Genomic DNA, 25,299 nt, shown 5'->3' on the forward strand with positions numbered 1-25,299 from the left:
CCTGTACTTGAAATATCCCGAGCTTGTACTCCGTTTATAATGATCTCAATGTCCACAGTACATTAAACCCTGAGATTCCTTCATTTATTTCTGTGTATCTGAAGGCGCTTAGCTTTCACCACCCAGACCAGAAGAGAGCTATGCTGAATACCTCAGTATAAAAAGTCAGCGTTATTTCTGGCAGGGGCACCTCGGCTTCAAAATTAGTTGTTTGATGTCGGTTATCAGAGTAATCTGGTATTCAGTCATTGATACTACGTCATCGATGTCGAGGAAATCAAAATGCGATTCCACGGCTTTCTTCTGCAGTGCAACAGCCAATACGTTACATAGAATTGTACAGTGACAAGGAATGAGACCGGTCTTTCGGTGTCCCTGGAAAATAAAAGAAAAGTTGCGGCCTGTTAAAGTTATTATGCCTGTTAAAGATAATTTTGCCCTAATAGTACCACGGATTTAAAATATTACTTGCGAGTGTGGCGGCGGTTACTTTGGCTGACTGTACGGACAACTGTGATTATGGTTCTCTATACGAACAAATGCCGACCCCGTTATTGAACACTGACGTCACCGTAAGTTTAGGAATATCGAAAAAATCAATATTGGCCGATTTCAACCTGTTAAGTAAACTCGAAACTTTTTGTGAGCATACGAAAATTCTGGCCCATGCTTGGAGAAACAGAGAAAATTAGATTACGTGGTAAAAACTTTCATAGAGACACTGTTTTAGCAGTACACGGAAGTGTGCACTATCCAAAGAAAGAGCACAGACCAAGAGCTCATATTTAACCACTTCATGTGAGTGGTGGGGCTGCAAGCAGCGCCATACGAAGAGCACATACTTTTTTTATGAATATAGGTAGCACCACCTCAGCATGATCCATGGCGTAAACCAGCCAATCTGATGCCATCCTCCGACACTAAGTGCGTGGGCCTCACCGGCTTCACGATGAAGGAAGTGATCGAGAGTTTGGTATTTTCTCCGAATTACCTCGACAAGTTACCCAGAAACATTTTATCCCGTGATTCTTTCGTGAAACACTTGGGAGATGCACCTGAAAATTGTAATGACCCTGTGATGAATTAAACCACTCTACGTACACTTCAGTGTATACTCGGAGAGCACTGGATGTATATCTCTAGAACGAACAAGGCTTAGGTTGGTAAATAGTAATGATAGCGAAACAAAGGACTATACGCCATTCGTGCAGAAATGCACTTGACTAACACTCATCTTATAGACAAGGAAGTATGTCCCGTACAATGGCGTATTTGATGTGCGTAGAAAAAACGTCCTGAATTAAAATTCTAATCCGATATTTTATTCCTCTGAAATACTACTTCTATTGGCTCAGTGTACGATTTAAACTATTCAGTGGAAGTCGAGAACGATGAACGTTTACTGTACTATTCCAGGGTGGAATCTCAGCGGAAAATACATTACTACCATGGTTCACTTACTTGATCCCACTCTGTACTTGACTTGCAGCTAGTATCAGAGTTGCCTGCGTCTGGTCACCGGAGGTATAGCATTATTAAGAACCAACCATCAAAGTCTCAACGATTTGGACTTCGGTTACAATACTAAAGTTAACAGATGGATCATGGTAGCAGACGAAGTAACAGAATTGTCCTATATTGAAAGCAAAATAACACATCCGGACAGGAAAAGGGAACATTATTTACCAAAATAAATGTATAAGTTTCAAATACTAGCAATAATTTAATAAAAATAATTCGAAAATTTACGTCCGGAGCTCAAATTTTTGTGAAAGTGAAGCAAGGACGGTGGGAAAATATTGAAAGAAGGGAATCGGAGCCTTTGGGATGCGGTGCTACAGACGAATGTGTAAAAGAAGTATTTCTGGCAGTTGAGAAGATTCTCGGAAGAACCGGCGGGGAAAAAATTAATTGGAAAACTTTAAATGGAAGAAGACAAAGGATAACTGAAAATCTGTTAACTTATCAGAGAATAACTTCCAAGATATTAAAGAGAGCCATAAAAGGCAAAGATTGTGGCGAAAGGGATTTTGTATATACTTGATGACAAACTACAGTTTTCAAATATCGAAATATATTCCTGAAATGGAGCTCATCTGTGACGGGTACGCATGTACTACCTAATGCGACAAATGAAGATCTCTGCCGGACCGAGATTAGAACCCGGACATCCACGAGTGACTAGCACTTACGCTACCGCGGAAAGTCCCAAACTTCCATGTATCACAAACCTATCTATCTGTTCTCCTAAAAAGGTTAGTTCCTTTAACTATAGTCACATATCTCGTGATTCCGCTGAAGGTTTTGGAATCAAACCAACAGTAAGACATAGACAGTTTCGTCACAGATCCGTCTTCGCCTTTATGCGTATTTATATTTGATGACGAACTGCAGCTTCAAATATGGAAATTTATTCCTCAAATTCAGCTTAACTGTAATAGGTACGGATGTATTAGCTAAAGCGATAAATGAAAATTTGTATAGAAAAGCGAAGGCGGGCCAATGACGAAAAAGACAACGATAATCTAAAACCTGCACGGGAATCACGAGGTGCTAGTGTATTAGAGTGAATTAAAAATCTATGAGAAGAAATGGATGTGTGACATATGGAAGCTTAGTCGTTCCGGGGACCATGCCCCGACAGCCAAAGTGGTAGGGCGAGCGCTCCCAATAAGTAGGAGATCCGAGCTCTCCCCCGGTTTGGCACAAATTTTCGTATGTCGCTTTAGGTAATACATCTATGTCCACTACAGTTAAGTTGAATTTCAGGAATGAATATCAAACAAAATAAATCCGCAGAAAGCAAGAGAATGGAGGGTGATTCACTACACAAAACAGGCTGCATAAATTCTATCTAACAGGTACACAGGTATTACTGAATTCTTGCAGCTTCACTAGAGTACTTTTCTTCGCCCACCTCCTTGAAGTTAAAAATTAATTGGTCACGTTTAAGCTATCGCAACGGGTACGTTAGACAGGAAAACTGTCGCTCGCGAACCTCTGATGGAACACTGCTACAAGGGGTGTGGATGCGTGCTCCAGCTATTATCTGAGTCAGCCGTGGTGGGATCCCACTAGTAACTTAGAAGTGAAGTACACAGTCGGATAACGTGATCCAAAAAATTCCTTTTCGCCTAATATTATTACGTATTATTAATTTCGATCTTTTCCTGGCTTGTATTGTTAATGGATGATATGTATTGCAATAATAGTTTGTTATTATACGGATTATAATGGGTTATAATTATATGTAATACTGGATGATATGTATTAAATAAAAGAAATCAGGAAAAGAACTGCAATGGCAAAAGAAGGATGCAAGAGGAAAGAGAGGTTACCGACCACCCTGACGCTGTACGGCGCAGACAGTGAGTACAAGCACTGCAGAAGCCGAAATGTAGGCTGCCGTAGGCCATTATCTGCGGAATAAACTGCCTGGAAGGTTGAGGGAGAGGACTAAGGGAAGTGGATGTGCACATTTTATTCGTGCAGTTTCAGCAGACAGACAAACATGGCTGTAGCAGTGAGCCGAAGACGCCATTGCCTTTGATGTGAATGTTTCCCCTAATTTTTATTCATGCTCACCGCTCTGTGTGGCCTGCTCGGTTATTTGAGTATCGATTGGTTTGCGTGCCTAGAGATGCGTTCATGGATGATCATTAGGAATTCATACAGCTGTCTGAAACTTAGGAAAGCATAATATCTCCGATGCACATCAGAACATCTATGCCGTAGAATAACGACAAAGTTAGTTTTGAATGCAGACATCTAGAGGTACACACGAAAAAAGAAAGAAAAACATACTCCTGCTCTCAGGGTTCCGTAAAAGCTTAATTATATACAGGATGGAGCAAATAAAAGTGACCCTGTCAACTAGATTAGACTCGTCGTGAATGTATGCATATAACATCAACCCATGACGTGCACATAAAGTGTATGCCCTCTACACGGGTTGAGACCGAAATGCGAGTTTTGACAGTGCGAGTCGAGCTGTGGAAAGGAGACGATCGTACTCACAGTGGAGCAGCGGGTGATCGTCGTGAGAAGTTACGTGACAACAAAGCCGAGGAAACCGTGTGGTCATTTGTTTGCTGAGAAGTTTAGTGGTGTTGACACCAGCAAAGAGTGCCATGCAACGATTAGTCCAAGAATAGCGTCAGACAAGATCTGTTTTGAGCAAGTCAAGAAACATTCCGAAACAAGCACGCATCCAGGCACGCCATAAAACGTGGCTACAGTTCACCAGAAAATGCTTCAGAGTCCTACCAAATCAACCCGACACCTGTCGCTTGAGACCCGCTTATCACTTCGATCGGACGAATATTCCACCTAGACCTCCACATGCATCCCTACAGAGAATCTGTTCTTCATGCATTAAAGCCACCAGATGCTCATCAGCGCCTCCAGTTTTGTGAGACGCTGTTCGTTGAGATAACAATGAATGGCTTGCACAGGGATCTGTACTTTATATCTCACGAACCCGGTTTCACCTGAGCGATTACATTAACTCATAGAATCATAGGTCCTGGGCAGCGGAGAATCCGCTTAAGCTCCGCGAAACACCATTGCTTAATCAGCAGGTCGGAGTTTGGTGTGCAGTCTCAGGACGCTGCATTATTGGTCTCATCTTCTTTCATCAGACGCTGACTTCGGCGCTTTGCATTGCCAACATATTAAAATAATTTACGGCAAAATTAACGCAAGAGAAAAGACCTACAGTTACTTACAACAGAATGGAATAATTTCCCATACAGCCGGCCGAACCCTGGAGCACTTATACACAATCTTCACGCCTGTCAGAGGTCAGTCTGGTCGCGGCCCTATCTGGTCACTGGCCGCCCGGGTCATCAGATCTGTCAGCGTGCGCTTACTTTGTGTGTGCAGCGCTGAAGTGTAGGGTGTATCGTACCACCACTATAGTCTTCAAAAACAGCAGCAAAACATTACGGATGAGACTGCGACAGTGCCATCTGTTCAGCTTCGATCCACCTTCAGCAGTTTGCTGACCACGATCCGAAAGTGGCATGATATGTATGGTGGCCTCTTTCAGCATCTGCTGTAATCAGGTTAGTATAGTGTTTCCTTTCCTCGGCTGTGCATCTCTGTACCCTGGGACTCTACTTCTCCGTACAACTTTTATTTGCCCCACCCTGTAAACAGACAGTTCATACATCATGGCAATCTAGGATCTCTATGATTTTTACGTGTTACTGATATACTGGCATGATTACTATCTCAAGAATTTCTTTAATTTTTGAGAATGTTTAAGTTTAAAGTCGGGTAACAAATGAAAAACGAAATATTTTTTTGCGTGACTTACTTGCAGATCAACAATTTTCTGTCTTTTTCTCTTACTTGTGTTGTGGAACTTTATTTCTACCAAATATCGTGATTATACCTCAATGGCTTACGACAACGGGCAGTACACTATAGCGTTTAAGGAGTGAATTTGCAAGTATAAAAATATGTGACTTAAGTGACCGTACCTATCGATTTAATTGACTTGGAAGTCTGAGTGTTTTATACCGCCAAGGAACCGTAGGCCTTAGTGTGTGACATTAACGTGAATTTGATACTGTTATCCATTCCTGAGAGATAAATGTCTTAACAGACGGACGGACACAGAGACACAGTCGGACAATATAAGAAAAAAAATCATTTTCGTTCAATATTATTACATATTAACAATTTCGATTTTTTCTTACTTGTATTGTTAATGGATGATATGTATTGTAATAATGGGCTGTAATAATGTGGATTATAATGGATTATAATTATATGTAATAATGCATGATATGTATTAATCAACGGAAATTAGGAAAAATATTGCAATGGTTCAAATGGCTCTGTGCTCCAGGGGACTTAACTTCTGAGGTCATCAGTCCCCTAGAACTTAGAACTAGTTAAACCTAACCTAAGGACATTACATACATCCATGCCCGAGGGAGGATTCGAACCTGCGACAGTAGCGGTCGCGCGGTTCCAGACTGTAGCGCCTAGAATCGCTCGGCCACCCCGGCCGGCTATGGCAATGGCAAAAGAAGAAATTACCTTGTTGACCACTAAACAAAGATATGAGGAAAAGACTTGCCAAATGTTACATCTGGAGCGTTGCACTATATGGTACGGAGACCTGATCGTTGAGGAAGGAAGATGGAAGTAGATTGGAAGCACTAGAGATGTGGATATGGAGAAGAATGGAAAAAGTGGGATGGGAAGACCGAGTAAGGAATGAAGGAGTATTAAGAAGAGTTGGAGAAGAAAGAAACATGCTGAAACTCATCAGAAAGAGGAAACGGAACTCGATGGCACATTGTTTGAGGAGGGACTGTTTACTGAAGGCAGGAATAAAAGGAATGGTGGAGGGAAAATGGGGAAGAGGAAAGAAAAGGTATCAGATGCTGGACAATATAAAAGGAAACAAATATACAGAAATGGAAAGACTAGCTATGGACAGACAAAGGTGGAAGAGGGTTAACCCATGACAAGACCTGCCGTAAGGCAGAATACCATACTACTAGTAGTATTGTTAAACATGCTCTTTGCCAAATTTCATGATTCTAGAACAACGGGAAGTACCCTACAGTTTTTGATGAGTGAGATCTCGACTATTAAAATATGACATAAATGGCCGCATCTTTTGATTGCATTCACGTAGAACCTTAAACTCTTTACATCACCAAGGACCCATGTGGCGGACAAAATGGACAACAGGGCTCAAGTGGACTGCCTAGCCTTTGCAGACGACATAGCAACAGCAAATGAGACGGAAGAAGACGCAAAGACACAATTCGACAACTTAAGTAGGGTAGCCAGAAAGGTGGGCCTGAGGATCGCCTATAACAAGACAAAGACATTAAATACCACTGCAGACTGGGAAACACCCGAAGGCACTGTACTAATGGTGGAAGAGTTCAAATGCCTGGGAGACTTTATAACAGGAAGGAACAGGAGCATTGAGGGTAAAAGAATATATCCACAGAGACAAAGATAAGCCACTACAAGGCAACGGCGAGGACTGCAGTATTATAAGCTGCTGAGACGATGACACTAGGAAGAATGGGGCAGAACAACTACAGAATGAAGAGAGAAAAATACTGAGAAAAATGCTAGGTTCCAAAAGAGTTGCAGAGAGGTGGATGCGAAGGCCTAGGAAAGAATTGTACAGGAACATGAGAACAATATCCGGGGAAATCAGACTCAAAAGGGCAACGTTTGCTGGACATGTAGTTAGGATGAGTATGGACAGAATGACGAAGAGAGTGTGGGAAACAAAAGGAAGGACAAGCGGAAAGACAGGAACCAAGTGGGTTGTTGAACTTTGGAAGGACTGGTTGGAATTGGGGAGCAAGGTCGAGGGAAAGGAAAATTGGAGGAACAAATAAACACCGACCAATATGCCGGAGATCAATGACAGAGAAGAATACAGGAAAAATTAGTGTGTCACCAGTGGAACCGACAGGAGAAATGGACACTGAAGATCTCTGAAGAAGAGCGGGAGAAAAGAAGAGAACGAATGGAGAGGTTCTGGGAGAAGAAGAGGAAAATGCAGTCCACGAAGGGGCTACCCGTGGCCCTACAGAGGCCGTAACGCAAGCAGAAGAAGAAGAACAAGAAGAAGAAGAAGATCGCCAAGGACCGTACACCGAAGAGTGTTGCATAAATTTCAGTTCGATATGTCCACCCGTTACTGAGACAAAAGTTCTTAACAGTCGCGCAAACAAAAAGACAGGCAGACAGATAACAAAGTGACGCTGTAAGGGTTCCGTTTTTACTGACTAACGTAAGGAACCCTAGAAACAATGGCAGCTGAATTTTTGAAATGTCATTTACTGTAAAATATTGTGCTGCGACTATGAGCTATGTAATAGTTCCATGATTCCATTTTGACGTTAGCAACATAACAGTCACTGCACAAAATTTAGGAACGCTGTCTTGCGTGTTACGGTCCTAAATAACCGTGTAAGTAGTGACTCAAGAATACCACATAAATACAATAGAGCTGATTAGTCATAATATCATTTCCTTGCCGTACATTTTGACATGGTTCATGAAAGGTATTCATCACTTCATTGTCCTGTTGCGAAGTTGAGAAGTGTTAAGCTGTCAGAAGACGGCGTCCTGCGGCGTAATGGCGCCACATATCGATATCACATAATGCAAAAACTTTTGGCTCTGTGTCATCATGTAGCGTAACTTACCTCCTGGGAAACACACAAAAATTCTGGAACTTATACTATAGCAAACTGAGCCGTCATTCCCGCGATGCTGTGATTCATTAGTCGAGTAAAATACAAGCGCAGGTGTCAGACAGCCCATAAATACTTAGAGCAGTGGTTCCCAACCAATTACCGGGAGCTCCAGGGGTTTCACTTGTTAGTACTCATGGCCGCGAGTACATGAGAGATGACATGCCCTTTAGCTATCCTAAGTATACTACTCACAAGAGAGAGAGAGAGAGAGAGAGAGAGAGAGAGAGAGAGAGAGAGAGAGAAGGCATGAAAGAATCGGTTTGGATCGATTGCCAGTTTTTTAAGTTGAAAATTGCACCAGACCACAATATGGCTAGAAGTATACATTCTTACAGACTGGACTGCACCACACAGCTCGCTCACGACCTTGGCTGGCTGCTAATGGCTTAAACACATAACATGTCAGAATCTGATCGTAAGTTATGGAGTCGGTAGTTTCTCAGACACAACCTTCACAGACACGACGGTTCACAAGAACGACTCGCTTAAAGTCTGCCCATTTATTATCCCGACACACGGCAGACATTATGAGACAAGGAGCTTTTCTCGGATTTCGTACTACTGGAGGCGGTGGAAGCGGCCATAGAACATTTACGGAATCATCCCGACGTTTCCATGGAGTGACCCGGATGACCACAGACAACCGACATATCGACGGGCGACCTGGGAATTGAACCCGGTGTTTCAAATGCGAGTTAAGATCGCTAGCCAATACACCAGTTCACTCCGTTTCCTAGGAAATATTGCTGAATTAATGCTCACTGAGACACTTGATAGCCTTTCCTCTAATCTATATGGACGAATTTTCAACTGTAGTTTTCTGAAAAGTAAGCACAGGAACAGAATGTATGTAGACAGTGATTTGATACTGAAACTAACCAGTTTTAATCTCGATATTGATTCCCTAGTGCGTGACAATCTCAAAAACCTCAATGAGGTCTTTATATATATATATATATATATATATATGTGTGTGTGTGTGTGTGTAGGGCCCCCGCGAGAACGCAGAAGTGCCGCAGCACAACGTAGTATGGACTCGACTAATGTCAGAAGTAGTGCTGGAGGGAACTGACATTATGAGTCCCGCAAGACTGTCCATGGATTCGTAAGAGAACGAGAGGTGAAGCTCTCTTAAGCTCTCTTCCTCACGGCACGTTGCAAGGCATTCCAGATATGCTCAGTAATGTCCATGTCTGGGGAGTTTGGTGGCCAGCGGAAGTTTTTAAACACAGAGGAGTGTTCTTGGAGCCACTCTGTAGCAATTCTAGGCGTGTGGAGTGTCGCACTGTCCTGCTGGAATTGCCCAAGTCCGTCGGAATGCACATTGCACAATGAATGGATGAAGGTGTTAAGACAGGATGCTTACGTACGTGTCACCTGCCAGAGTCTTATCTAGACATATCAGGGGTCCCACATCACTTCAACTGCACACGCCCCACACCATTGCAGAGCTTCCACTAGCTTGAACAGTCCCCTGCGGACGTGAAGTGTCCATGGATTGATGAGTATATCTCCATACCCGTACACATCCAACAGCTCGATACAATTTGAAACGAGACTCGTCCAACCAGGGAACATGTTTCCAGTTATCAACAGTCCAATGTCGGCGCCGACGGGCCTAGGCAAGGCGTGCAGTCATCCACGGTACACGAGTGGGCTTTCGGCTCCAAAAGTCCATATCGGTGAAAAGCCCATATCGATAATGTTTCGTAGAATGGTTCGAACATTGACTCTTGTTGACGGCCCAACATTGAAATCTGCAGCAATTTGAGGGATTACTCTTCTGTCATGCTGAATTATTCTCTTCAGTCGTCGTTGGTCCTGTTGTTGCAGGATCTTTTTCAGGCCGTAGCGATGTCAGAGATTTAATGTTTTACCGGATTCCTGATATTCACGGTACCGTCGTGAAACGGTTGTCCGGGAATACCCCTCTTCATTGCTATCTCGGAGATGCTATATCCCATCACTCGTGCGCCGATTATAACACCACGATCAAACTCACAAATTCTTCGTTGCCTGCCATTGTAGCAGCTGTAACTGATCTAACAAGTGCGCTAGACACTAGTTGTCGTACATTGGCGTTGCCGAGCGCAGCGCCGTAGTCTCCTGATTGTATATAACTGTAATCTAATATGCATGCGTATTCCAGTTTATTTATATAGTTACTTGACCTTTTACCTTTTTTTTTTTTACGAAATAGGTGGTCCGCACAGATAAAAGGGTTGGAACCACTGTCTTGGAGCATTCCGCTTTACCGTTTTTAACCTCAGTAAAACGCAGCTGTGTATACCAGATGAGCAAATCCTAGCCTATATATTCAAATGGGCTGTATTTTTTCATTATGCGTCCGTCTTTGCAAATGGTCAGGTTTTCCTCAGTTTAAGCTACAGGAAATGTCAGAGAGGAACAAAGGCAACAAAATCCGCCAAAATGCGACATGCTGGGGTTGGAGCTCTTGCAGGCCGCACTGGCTGTTCCCGGCGGCCCCGCTCGAGCTGTGATAAATGAGACTTGTCGCAGTTTGCCGCGACGTATCCATCACACGGAAGCGATGCGTTTTGTTTCTGTGGTGTTCACGATTTCCCTCTGGTGACAACGCTCACAAGCCCACCCGAATCAATCGCACCGCTTTGTAACCACACCTTGCGTCTCTCGGTATGCTGTTATGAAATGTCTGCCTGAGAGGAGCTGACTCTCGCGTGTTCGTGGGGGTAGCGAGAGAGGTCAGTGAAAGTCTTCCAATAATTTTATTGCTGGATTGGTTGCCTGGGAATTGGACATCACTCAAAGAAGATGCTACATCTAGTTAAGAAGTGCCTGTTGTTGGCTGTGTCATTCCCTCACCATCAATTTCAACAGTTTAAAGGTCCGTACCATTTATCTCTGAGACATTGACTTATTCAGCTTCTTTATGCACAGCCGGAAAAAAATTAGTACACACTTTTAGAGGTTCCCAGTTGTTCCAACAATGCATCGGTCTATATGAAGTGATTAAATTTACAGATCAACAGCACAAGTGGTTCTGAGGTACCAGGTATCCACCCACTCTGAAACACCCATATTAGTATATGGTGTAGTTTCCATGAGTTGCAATGTAGGCGCTAGCTCTGGATTTCAGATGACCGTACAGATAGCGGATACTGTCTTGGGATATGTTATGCCATGCCTGCTCGACCTGTTCGAGTAATTATTCAAGAGCTGTTGACTGACTAGTCGTACGAGTCACTTTTGGTCCCATCTCATATAATATGTGCTCTATTGGAGATCGTAGAGTGCGCTGGTCAGGGAACTTACTGCAAACCTTGCGGAGCACGTTACGTTTCATGGGCGGTGTGTGGGTTAGCATTATCCTGTTGGAAAATTACATCACCTTCCTGTTGTAAGAATGGCAGAAGAATGGGTGTAACAACATTCTGCAAATGACGAGCCCTGGTTAGAATCTCCTCCAGAAACACGAAACAGCAACGAGAGTTGTAGCTAATCGCACCCCAGACCACAAGGCATGGGGTGCGGCCATGTGTCTTGGACGAATGCACTCTACGAGACCGCGCTCACCAGGTATACATCATATGCGCAGACGACCAACACTACTGTGCTGGCAGAATGTGCTTTCATCGCTGCACACTGCGGCGTGCCACCTACGTGTAATGCTTACCTACTTTTCTCATACGTTTGCACCACATCGAGCCCTCTGGCAGTGAGGACCCTCTATCTTATCTTAAATGTTAATTTTTCCCATAACTTATTTAGAGGGTAGACACAGGTGCGCACCAGTAGCTTCATCACTGCGCTATCTGTTGGCGGATGACATTGAAACCATTATCAATACATGTAATATTCCCCCCCCCCCCCCCCCCCCCCCCGGGTGGAATATGCCGTCATCGAATGAAAATCGACGTCGTCTTTCAAAGTGTACTAATTGTTTCACCAACATGGTGTGTTTTAGAAAGCATGCAAAAATGATCAAATCGACTTTGTTTGACGGAGAGTCACGGTTTTCAAAAGTCTGTAAGACATGTAAGATTACCAGAGGGTTCTTTACATCTGTATTCAGTGTTGAGATACATGTCCTACACTTTGAGGTTATTGAGGTTGTCTGTTTACGTCAGTCCGCCCGCCAACACACAGGATGGTTATAATTAAATTGTAGCTACTTGAACCATTATAGATAGAGAACTATTAATCCTGTCTCTTCCGGTATTACCGCGGAGTATCATAAAACGCCCAAAGGACTAAGCGGAAGGACTGGACGTTAAGGCGGGGAGACCATTCACCTTTTATTGTTCACAATATTTATTAAAGTCAATCAGCAGATAACAACTGTAAAACTTCAAGCGAGATCATTTGTACATGAAACCCATCAGTTAGGTTTCGATAGCAAAGCAAGTATAACACTTACCGTCTAAAGGGTTACAGTAAGTTCACTTACAGTTTTAAGACCTTGCCCAAATATATTCTTTCAAAAGAAAGAGAAGCCTTGCCAGCCGCTTTGGCCGAGCGGCCCTAGACGCTTCAGTCTGGAACCGCGCTGCTGCTACGGTCGCGGGTTCGAATCCTGCCTCGGGCATGGATGTGTGTGATGTCCTTAGGTTAGTTAGGTTTACGTAGTTCTAAGCCTACGAGACTGATGACCTCAGATGTTAAGTCTCATAGTGCTTAGAGCCTTTTGAACCATTTTTTGAGCAAAAGCCTTACATACGGACTCTCAACTAGGCAGGCAATAATATACACTAGACACTTCTCTCAAAAATAGTTGACAGCTCTCGGCATCGGTCAAGGGCGGGCATGAAAGTTCTGCGGAGCAGCCAACACGGCCCACACCTGTTTAAGCCGCATTGACCCGATTTATCGGGCCGACCGAGAGATTGAAGTACAGTAGGTGCGTCCGACTTCCCTTTCCGGATACCTATATTTAAACCTCCACACCAGTGTCTCATGAAGTCAGCGTACTTTGGTACAACATACAATTTAAGATGCACAAAATTGTCTGGAACGAACTAAACAGTTTTAGAACATTATACACAAGAAACCCCACGGCTTGGATGGTAAGGCAGAATGCCGAGGCTACAAGACGCCAAGCAACAACAGTTCGGCAGAATAGTGCAACAAATTGCGGAGCGTCCGACCCCGACATGGATTACTAACAGATTTCCGTAACTGGGCATTCGGTAACAGTTTGTCTCAGGTGAGGTACACTTGCAACATGGAAGGCAGAAAGTTCGTGGCCAGCGAAAGGAATAGAATGATTTCACTTTATCAGTTCAGCAAAATAATCGCCCCACAGCATCAGAGAAGTAGCTCGCCACTACAATCTCCCAATAAAATGTCATCTGTTAACGGTCTGTAATGCCTTTTCAAAACACCTCTTCACCCACCGGAGTACCTCTCCTCCTTGTGCAATCGCGCCGTCTTCTCTGCACTTCACAAGTTAACTCTCTCGCGCTCTCTGTCGATCCGCTCCCTGCCGCGCCACCTCGCAAGGGGCTCACAAGCTCCCAAAGGTTAGCATCTGTGAACAAATACCGATAGCCGCAAAGCCGGTTTGGCTCACTATCGGTACTCAACTTTAAGGAAATTATGTTTGGACCGTTTGCTACGGGATGTGCGTTGTTAAGGCACTAGTATCATGACTTGCCGTTACGCGTCGGTACTGGTACGGCGAAGTGCGGTTGAAACAGAAGCATCAGGTTGTATTACTCTTGTAGACAGTCATCATGGGTCTGGTCAAAATAAGAACTTTACTCGTAAAGCTGTTTTATCAAACCAACAGCAATACCGGTCCTGCTCTTTGCGCTTGCCGACGCATTAGAGGAATACGGAGAGGTCCTCTTTCCGCCTCAGGGTTGAAGAACATGGTTCAGAAGTTCGAATTAACTGTTGATTTTGGAGGCCGATGGCAGATTACCCAGGATATTGCCAATGAAATTACTGTTGGTATGCCTTATGTACGATCTTAAAGCAGTGCACGAACTGTGTCGCGGCAGCTATAGATTCCACGGTACAGCGTCGCAAATGTCCTGCGAACAATTGTGAAATGGCATCCATTCAATCTTCATATTAGTAGCAAACTTTTACCACGCGACTCAGACATTCAAGTGGGTCTTGGTCTTGCATTTCTTGCAAGGGTTTAAGTTGGATACATATAACAATGGAACATTTTGTGGTGTGATTAAGTACACTTTACACTCACTGGGGCAGTGAAAAGTCACAATTATCGCATTTTGGGTTCGTGATTGCAAACTGAGGTTCATAAAGTTCCCCTGCATAGAGATTGCATCACTGAGTGGTGTGTCTTCAAGGCCCAGTTCATAATTGTTGCATTTTTCTTTGAGAAACTCGGACCCCAAGGACCAACAAAATGCAGCTTGAACGGCACACGTTAATGTGATATGCTTCGCCAACATGTGATACCTGCTCTACGTGTTAGAGGTTTATTGGACTCAACTATTTTTGTGCGCCATGGGGCTTCAACTCACACTGCTCGTGAAGTCACTCGTTTACTCCGTAACACATTTGAGGGAACCAAATCATTGGCCGAGCGTACCAAAATTGGACGGCCACCGAGATCAGTACCTTTGAATTAGTGTGATTTCTGGTCGTGGGGTTACCTGCAGAACAGATTTCATCAACGAGACAGTAACATGCGTTGAAGGTTAAAGAGAAGCATAACGAGAGATGTAGCCAGCAACCCACCTGACATGTTTCGGGCAACACTACGGCAATATTTAGTGCGGTTCCAGGCTACTGAGTATGGATATCGTCGTCACATTGAGCAACGCTTGTAACTTGGAACGTAAACACGATAAGCAATTAACAAATGTTACTCCCATGTGTAAAAAAAAAAAAAAAAAAAAAAAATTACCCCCATGGTTTAGTCGCTATTTCTTTTCAGCATGTCCTTACAAATTTCCGTACAGTTTCATTGTTTTACGATTTCTCGATTTTCGTGGGCCAACGGCCTTACCGCTGTGGTAACACCGGTTCCCGTCAGATCACAGAAGTGAAGCCCTGTCGTGCTGGGCTGCCACTTGGATGGGTGACCACCCTGTCTACCGAGCGATTTTGGCAAGCGGGTTGCACTCAGCCCTTGCGAGGCAAACTGAGTAGCTACTTGATTGAGAAGTAGCGGCTCCGGTCTCTCGGCCGACAGAGCGGTGTACTGATCACATGCCCCTCGATATCCGCATCCAGTGACACCTGTTGGCTGAGGATGACACGGCTGCCGGTCCGTACAGTTGGGCCTTCCAAGGCCTCTTCGGACGGAGTTTAGTTTAGTTCGATTTTCGTGGGCTCCCTCTGAAATGGCGAAAGTTTAATTGTAATCATCCCGTATATCGGCGTTCTAAAGTACAGCGGAATAGTCTTGGAGAGGTTGCGAATTATTAACGAAAAAAAATGGCTCTGATCACTATGGGACTCAACTGCTGAGGTCATTAGTCCCCTAGAACTTAGAACTAGGTAAACCTAACTAACCTAAGGACATCACAAACATCCATGCCCGAGGCAGGATTCGAACCTGCGACCGTAGCGGTCTTGCGGTTCCAGACTGCAGCGCCTTTAACCGCACGGCCACTTCGGCCGGCAATTATTAACGATTTGGAGTCTTAGTTACTGCATAATTTTAGCCATAGTTAACTCTGTTGATTCCTGAATTCATCCATGTTAAACAACCGAAAAATGCAAAGTCTGATTTGAATGAAATGGTACTGGATTACTCTTGCGAATACTGAAGCCACGTTTTGGAAGAATCAGCAAGGTCGTAATCATGAGGATCCAATTACAGCACTTCATTAAAGACATAATGTGGCCCGTAATTGGAAAAATGTCACGATGACCAATGAACTGGCAAAAGATACCGCATTAGTCCTCAATTCGAATCTCCCGAAGGAGTCTGCCAAGGGGAAGCCGACCATGAGAAAAAATGGAATAACCAACGATGGAATAACGTTCTACGACACGGAACGTGGAATGTTACAAATCTGTACGTAGAGGAAAGCTAGACAATATATGAAGGGAAATGTAAAGGATGAATCTAATTGTAGTGGTGGTCAGGGAAGTGAATTGGAAAGAAGAAAGGGATTTTTGGTCAGACAAAGTTAAGGTAATATCAAAAGCACCAGAAAATCGTGTTGTGGGGTAGGATTCATTATGTATAGGATCATATGGCGGAAATGAGCTATTGAACAGTTCAGTTATTCGACAGCAAACCGACACCGACAGCAATAGTTCAGATATATGTGTCAACGCCGCAAGCAGCAAATGCAGGAATAAAGTTAGTATGTAAGAATACTGAGAGAGAAATTCTGTAAGTAAAGGCGGATGAAAGTCTGATAGTTATGAAGAATTGGAAGGCGGATGTAGAGGAAGGAATGGAAGAAAAGTTACAGGAAAATATAGGTTTGGCTGTAGGTATGAGATAGGAAAAAGGCTAATTGAGTTCGCCAATAAATTTCAGATGCCATCAGTTAATACTCTGTGCAGGAACCACAAGACAAGAAGATATTCTTGGAAAAGAATGAGAGATAAGGTAAGATTCCAGCTGGATTACATCATGGACAGGCAGAGATTCAGAAATCATTTATAGGATTGTGAAGCGTATCCAAATCGAGATATAGTTTCAGATTATAATTTAATAAAGATGAGGATGAGATTGAAGCTTAAGAGAATCTTGCGAAAGAGTCACTGTGGAAGGAAATGCGATACTAAAGCATTGAAGAATGAGGAGACGCGTTTAAATTTGGCTAAGGATGGGTATACTGCAATAAGGAACAGCAGAGTAAGCAGATCAGTTGAAAAGGAGCGAACGTCTCTAAAAAAGGCAGTCACACATGCTGGTAAGACAAACATAGGTGCTAGGAAAGTAATTGCAAAGAAATATCGGCTAACAGAAGAAGTACTTCAGTTGATCAACGAAAGAACGAAGTACAACAATGTTCAGATAAAGTCATGAGTACGTTGAAACAAGTCACTTAGGAATGAAATAAGCTGGAAATGCAAGCAGCAAAGGCGAAATGGCTCTTGGAAAGATGTGAAGAAACTGAAAAAGAAATGCTCGTCGGTAGGACAAATTCGGAATACAAAAATGCCAAAGCAACATTCGAAGTTATTGGGAGCAGTGGAAATGGAATGCAGAGGAGATAGCGGATAGGTAGCAAAATTACGTTGAAGGTCTCGAGGAGGGGGAGGAATTGGCTGATAACATGTTATAAGTGATGATGTAGAGGATCCAGTACTAAAACTGAAGAGAGTTTTGGAAGATTTTAAATCAAAGTAAGTAGAAGGAGTAGGTAACGTTCTACTGGAATTCCGAAAATCACTGGGCAAGTGGCAGCCAAACGACTATTAAGGTTGGTGTTCAGAAGTACGAGGAAGAAATTTTTGAGAGTGTACATTTGGGGCAGAACGTTCTATAGTAGTGTATGATGTGCTGTGGAAAAACCAGAACAGAACAGACTCGAAGCATTTGAGATGTGGTGCCAAGGACGAATGTTAAAAATCATATGGCCCTGTAAGATAAGGAATGAGGAGGTTCTCCGCAGAATTGGTGAGCGAGGGAACATATAGAGAACACCGACAAGAAGAACGTACAGGATGATAGGACATCTGTTCAGACATCAGGGAATAACGTCCTTGATACAGAAGAGTAAAAACTGTAGGGAGAGAAAGAGATTTCAATACAACCAATAAAAACTGAGGACGTAGGTGGTAAGTGCTATTCTCAAATGAAGTGGTTATCGCAGCAGTCAAATTCACGGTAGCCCTTATAGCTTGACGGATCCTAAGAAAAGAGCGTAGCAGGCTCATAGGAAAGACTTTTAAGCGAATCAATAAAGTTGGCAGTCGGGGTACCTGCTTCATGCATTCTTTAGAACCGTGCGTGGTGAGAGTATTTTAGTATGGTGTATACTCGTGCCCGTAGAACAGATGCCACTACAGGGACAGAGCAACGAGAGTTTAAAACAACTGTTGACAGTGTATGCAGCTATGTCTGTGTAATAAGTCCCCCAGAAGAGGGTAGCGGCCATCGCTGCAATCATTTTCCATGACTACGTGTTAATCTTCACTTTAATGATAAAAATTAATTGTTACTGTATTAATTTTCTTGCAATATTTATCTGGAATATGTAACTGCTCCTCTTAAGATATATTGCAAAATGTTCGTTGATGATATTCGTGCTCCGACCAACTAGCGGTTATAATGTCTGATGAGGAATATTACATAAAAAAACTGTCCTGCCGCACTGTATTCACACCGAGTGTGTATCAATGATACCGACCAGTTCAACTAATTACATGCTTACCGACGTGTACGAGCACAGTTATCCGTAGTTGCACACCAATGGCTATCCTTGTACTAATTATGGCTACAGTCCATGTACGGCAATAGTTTCTCCCCTAAGGTTTTCAGTTTACGTAAGCTTAATAGTTCGAGTCGGTACAATAACTGTCTTACGCGGCAAAGAATATTAAAGCATGGTGCGCTCTGTTATTAATCTATGTCGTCGCTCAATTCAATATTTTATAAACACGCAATATTAAATGGGTTGAAAGAAATGTCACACAGTAAATCCACTTTATCCTGGTTTGTTCTATACTATTCAAATCTCATTATTCTATTAAGGAAGTAACTTTTCCATAAGCTGGGTGGAATTAGATACGTTTCCGTCAAAGAGTTTGTAACAAGATCCAGATTTCATCTGCTATTTTAACGAAACTTCAGTATTTTCTCACAGTTCAATACGAATGTTCACGCCTTATGTCGGTAAATTGCTATCAGTCTATTACTTTGGGGTAAAGTTCAGTCTTCCCTGTATGATAATCAATTTAAGACAAATTCGGATCATTTCCTCCCTTGGCTTTACGTAATGATATATTCAGGGTTGCTGATCTACCTATTTCAAGTTTACTGATTCCTAGTAGATCGCAAAATTTCCAAAAATGCACAAAAACAATCCCGTTGCGCCTACGTACAAGAGCATACGTAGAGATACGACCTGATTCAGCAAGCGCTAGCAGCACATTAATAATGTATCACTTTTTCCTTCTGTATTACGCAGTGTTCTCAATGAATACTCACAAGGAGTATTCCTTGAGTTCACTTGTCCTATTCCGTGTTCTATAAGTACACTACTTTGCGATCTACCATTATTTTAATTTGAAACTAATGAATTCTATTTCTTTTCCTTCCCTTTTTAAAACATTAAGTCACATTATACTGTATTTCGTTTATACTATTCACGTGATGCTATTCCAGTGGGACTCGAAATTAGGATCTTAGATTCTGGGACTTTTATTGGTTTTCGGGGACTATTTTATATTTTCAATTTTGCTTCCAAAGGAAGCGGCGTTGCATCCGCCCGCAGCGACTATCGGCGCAATCCCTTTTTTACTGTGGGGTGCGTTGATAATTGGACTCACTGTGTTACCTCCTTATTACAATATAAATGAATCGCTAAAAATACATTGGTGTTTGTCAATAATTTTCGCCTATAGGCTTAATAGGATTGCCCGTTTAAATATTTCAAATTTAATACTATGAAGGGCTAAGAATTTTTCCTGTTTACAAATCTCATTCCTTAATTATTTCAATGCTAAAGTACTTCGGGCTTAAGGAAAGTGTCCACTAAAGAATCCAGGTGTTAAATGATTCATATTATGATTAAGTCATTTAGGAATGGCATATGTTAATTGCCATGTCAAAAAATTTCATTGTTAGATTAACTGAATTGTACATGAGAATGATGTTATAAAGTGTGTACAATAATCAGTTTTGTCGTCTTCCCTCTCGGGCGACGCTCGAAGGGTAGGCAGACAGTACGTCCTAGATTACTGTCTGTAATCAGCGCTCAGCTCCCCATCGGGTCGTTTTGCTCGCATGAGAGATGGACCAGACTGTGCAGGCTGGGATCACCGTCTGATCATCCGCTACCTCTGCTGCCTCCCGATGACTAGGCAACAGGCAATCTTCTCATTTGCTACCTCTTGAATAGGCTAGTAGTAGGATACGATCTTCTCATCTGCTACCTCTTGAATAGACTAGTAGAAGGATTGGGCTGTCTTTCATCAATTTGCCGCCTCTTTGTTGGCGAACGGCGGAAGTTGAAGTATCTCATTTGCTACTTGCTAGCTTATACAGTAGCCAACATGTGTGAATATCTAATTCGCCCATCTTGAATAGTTGCCGGCAAGACGTATAAGTACCGAGCATTGTTGTTGACTGCGGCTCTGCTTCTTCTATTAAGGACGGCTGAGTCAGAAGTCTCATCCATGGTGCTTCCTCATGTCATTTTCTTGTTTCCTCAGTTGACCAGCTGCGTCTACTTTCACTTCCGTTTGTGGTTACATCGATGGGTTCTTCGATGCGGAGCAGTCGCTTACTGGCTGCATCTTTCTTGAACTTGGCGAATTATCTTTGGATCTATTGTTTTTCTGCTCAGCTCATTCTATGACGACGAAATCTTCTTTAAAGAATGACTGTTGAGTGTAAAGTTGTGCTACTCAACATCTTTTCTGATGACGACACCTTTTGGAGAATAACAGCCATCTGTGCTGACCTGTCATTTAAATTTTCCACGGCGATGGCATCTTCTTGACGATGAGCAACTGTAGACAGGCAGGCTGCTCCAAGCTCGGACTCGTTCATCTGTTTGTACTGCAATGGGCAGTTAACAGTGATTATCTTCTTTGGACGACCGCTAACGTGTGCGCCCCCCATCGGTTTTGCCTTCTTCATCGCTTGTGGTTGACGAGACGTGATGACATTAGCGGTTCACCAGAAAGCTGCTAACTTCATTCTCGTACAGTGATATGAAACATATGTTATTAATATTCCAGATTACAGAACAACACACACACTCATTATTTCATTGTTGTCTATATTTACGTTGGTTTAGTTTTTTAAGTTTGTAAGTTCGAACTAGACTTCTTGTAACAGTACATAATATGGACATGTCCTGAACCAAGTTCACGAGAAGATAGTTATTGTCAGCGACTTGTATTTAGAAGTTCGCCTAGTACCATTTCGTCACACGAAAACACACGAAACACTTTTTACTCATGTTTAACACTGTTAAGGTTCAGTTACATTTACGTAAACAACTCAGCTTAGTCACCTGTGGTATTCAAAACTTACCTCCTTCTGCACTTCCTTTGCGGTAAAATAGTGACACGGAAATCATTCTACCATTTCTTATCCCTACAAATACGGCAACAAATAATTTCCTTTTACGAATGTTCAGTTACATGTAATTATCATTCACGTAAGTCTCTTTCTTAAGAAGTTCTTTCCTCTTTAGTCCCTAGAGTCTATTCTTGTTTAAATAGTTTCATAGGATTCTGATATACTTAAATCTGCATAATCGACTGGAAGTTCTAAATCAGCACATTGTGCAAAGGTTAATGCTATTCCGGCTCTGAGACAGAAAAATACTTTTACTGTTCTTACTCTAAATACAAATACAACTTTCAAATACTTATCCTAATAATAAATTATCAAATTGAAATTCATTTTCACTGCTGAAGAAATATCCTAGCTATTATTTCTGTTGCAGAAGCCAACAACGATTTTAAACCTTCTCACTAGAAACGTAGAAAATGAAGAAAGTTTACATACTATTTATCCTAAGATGTCTTACTTCTCTCCTTTCGTAAGGTTGTTCAGTACACGAATCCTCTACTAAACGTGTATAGCAACAGTTTACGACAGTTTTCACGTTACGGTTCCTTAGTATATTATCTGACTCTCAATATTATCTTTAACGTTCTTCAGCACAGGTTTTCTCAATTATTAATATTGCCGCGCATCTTCTTCTCTGTCACTTTCCTTCAACAAACGAGTCCACAGGTAAAATTACTTACATACAAATCTTCAGTTTAATTTATAGGACAAGACAACAACTTAAAACTACAAATATTTCTTCCCTTCAAAAAAGACTTAAATTTACTGCCAAAATCATTTTAAATCCTGGTGACTGTAGATGCCTTTGTCCCTTCTCTTATAATTAGACAAAACATAACTTCCAGGATGAGGTATTCTCACTATTTTGAAAGGGCCTTCATATTTTAATTGCCACTTCTTGTTTAGATTCTTTATGGCAGATGATTTCGGACGAGATCTTAACACGATACTTTCTCCAACTCGGTAGGTAACACGTTTAATCAAATATCATAGTAAGTTTTCCTTAATTTTGCGTGATGCTGAAGCGCAGCACACACTTGGTTAAATAAGGCAGATTTGTCTATAGGTAATAGATTACTGAATTTTGGTAGGTTTTCATTCCATTTGCTTGTTTGACAATTATCAAATAAGATATTGTAAAGGGAAAAACCGGTAGATGAATGGAGTAACTGATTATACACTTCTTCGAACATCTGCAAATATTCTATCCAGCGGTAGTGTTGGATGGAGACGTATGTTCTCACGAATCGATTTAGTTCTCTGAATACTTTTCGGACTAAAACGAGAAATCTGAACGAGACCAATGCTTTCTCCACGCAGACACTTTTTCGAGGATCTTCACGAAAAATACGAAGCACTGTCCGTTAACAAGGCTTTCGGTTTTTCCACATGAACTATGTGTTTTTTAATATCTTTAACATCGGCTTTACCCTTACAGATTTTAATGGATACGCTTTTACGTACTTAGCAAACAGATCGTAAAATGCTAGTACATATTTAAAATTATAGGAACTACGGAGGTCACTGGAGGTCAAATATTTTACGCCAAAGAAGCGCTGTGGTGGTTCGTCTAAGTTCTCTGGTCTCGTCCAAACAGGTATTGAAGTTTTATTGATTGTTCGGGCGTCAAGTACAAGTTTTATATTACTGTGAACCTTTGCAACTGCTAGACGTGGGCTACTATACTCGGAGTTGGACGGTTATGTTCCATTCCAACATTCTCTGAATTTCTAATCTAAGAGATTCTCGTTTAGACCAGGGTATCGAGTACGTTGTTTTACAATGTTTCGTGAGGCCGCACACGCATCTTATGCTTAAATCCTTTAATGTCACCAGGATTGTTGCTTAAAGCTAGTGCGTACTCAGATAGTAAATTCGACAGTTCCACTCTTTCCACACCTGATAAATATTCACACTCGCCTATCTTGTCCTTGATAACTTGCTCGAGATCTGAGTTGGAATCGCCTACAGGCAAACTAATCGTTTCGGTTGACATTTCATTATTATAAATACATAACAACGGCAGATTCCGACTGTATTTGTCGAGAATCCTTGTTTCCCCCAATAACCACAGTTTAACGATCCCGTTGACTGTATTTAAAATACATAACCCTTCCTGTAAGTCGAGGACTGCCCTGTTTTCGATCAAATAATCCCACCCCCAAATTCATGGTACGGGTAAATTTTTAACTACCAGGTTGTTGCACTTAAGTTTTTCCTCCTGTATGATTAATTCCGCCTGCACTTGAGCTTTAGTGGGTTGAATACGTGTGCCGAAAGCTCCAGAAATAGTACACCCTGTTACCAGAAAGGTAGGTACTCTTTCTATTATATTAATACATTCAAATAGCTCAAACGACATTACATTAGTTGTAACTCCTGTGTCTGTAACGACGTATACCGGTATATGATTCATACCTCCAGCTATTATAGCTTGCACGTATTCCTTGGATACGGGTTGGTGCGATGTTACCTCATTCATTAATTAATCTCCTATGTCCACTCCAGAATTATTCCTTAACAAGCACACAGATTGATTATGTTGACCTCCATTAAGACTACCAGCCACCCCGGAAGTCTGGGACCTGATGGTCCTAGTTTGTTGAGTTCTCTGGTTCATGACGTGGCTCTTCGACTATGTCCACGGCATGGACGTTTTGATTCTGTGGGTTGTACATTGTATTTCGAACATTAGCTGCACTATTTCCCAACGGAATTGCCGCAGAAGTATTCCTTCGATTCTCTGCATTGTTTTGTTCCAGGTTAGTATATTACCTTGTGTCATTATATTTTCTCTTCCGATTTTGAACATTGGCCTCGCCAGAATCTGCCTTATTTACACCCGGTGGAGCTGGTCCCTGACTATATGTATTTCCATTGTTTTGATTGTTGTAATTTAGGTTATTAAAGTTTTGATTGGAGTTCTGTCTACGTTGTGAATCTCTGTAATTCGATTGCCAATGATTGCTGCCGTTCGACGGAGTGTGGTTATTATTATGACCGTTACCGTAATTGTAACGCACATCTCACCGTTTAACTGACGGAAATCTATCGAGACAACTGTGGACAGACATTGCTTAAAATCATCGGATGCATGAACAACCATTTCACGAATGTTAATCGGAAGCCTGGTTTTGAAGATCCGAATAACTTCGCGATGGGATATAGGTTCGGTCCAATACCGAGTTTTATTAATGTACTTTTCAAAGTTAGACCGAAAGGTTCCCTTCTTTGGGTTATAAAACTCGGGATTTTACACCTCTCTTCTTAAGTGCTCTTGCTTGCTCGTGGACCAGTACTTAGCCTAAAATAATCTCTCAAACTCGTGACATGTCCTACATGTTTCACTAACTTCACTCGCCCAGAGCGATGCCTCACTAACAGCCTTCGAAACTATAAACTGAATTTTATCATACTCGGTTCATACCTTTGGAAATATTCTCTTAAAACTGTTAATGAATAATTTGGCATGAGTTGTGTTCTTCTACGACGAGAATATCGGGAACTGCCTACTTTTAAATATGCTGTTTTCAATTTTAATAGTGACAAAGAAGTATTCTGAGTGAACGACACAGATTCAGACAAAGGTCGTTCATCACTATCGATTTCTGCTGTTTTGTATTTGTGACGCCTTCTTTTCTCTGGACTAGTTCTCGATGTCGACTTTTAACGAAAATTCCCGTATGTCTTGACTACGATCCTTTACACTATCATTCGGAACGCAGCCAGAACGACTTGAATTCTCCATATCCTTAGGTATTTCGTTGATTACTTAGTTTTTGATCACACGAAATTCCTGTTTTAGTTGTTCAGTGTCCTCAGCATTACATGCGTTTAATTTCATTTCACTAGTTGAAGTTAATTTAAGTT

The sequence above is a fragment of the Schistocerca americana genome, chromosome 3 (genome assembly GCF_021461395.2).
Source record: "Schistocerca americana isolate TAMUIC-IGC-003095 chromosome 3, iqSchAmer2.1, whole genome shotgun sequence".
Classification (NCBI taxonomy): Eukaryota; Metazoa; Arthropoda; class Insecta; order Orthoptera; family Acrididae; genus Schistocerca; species Schistocerca americana.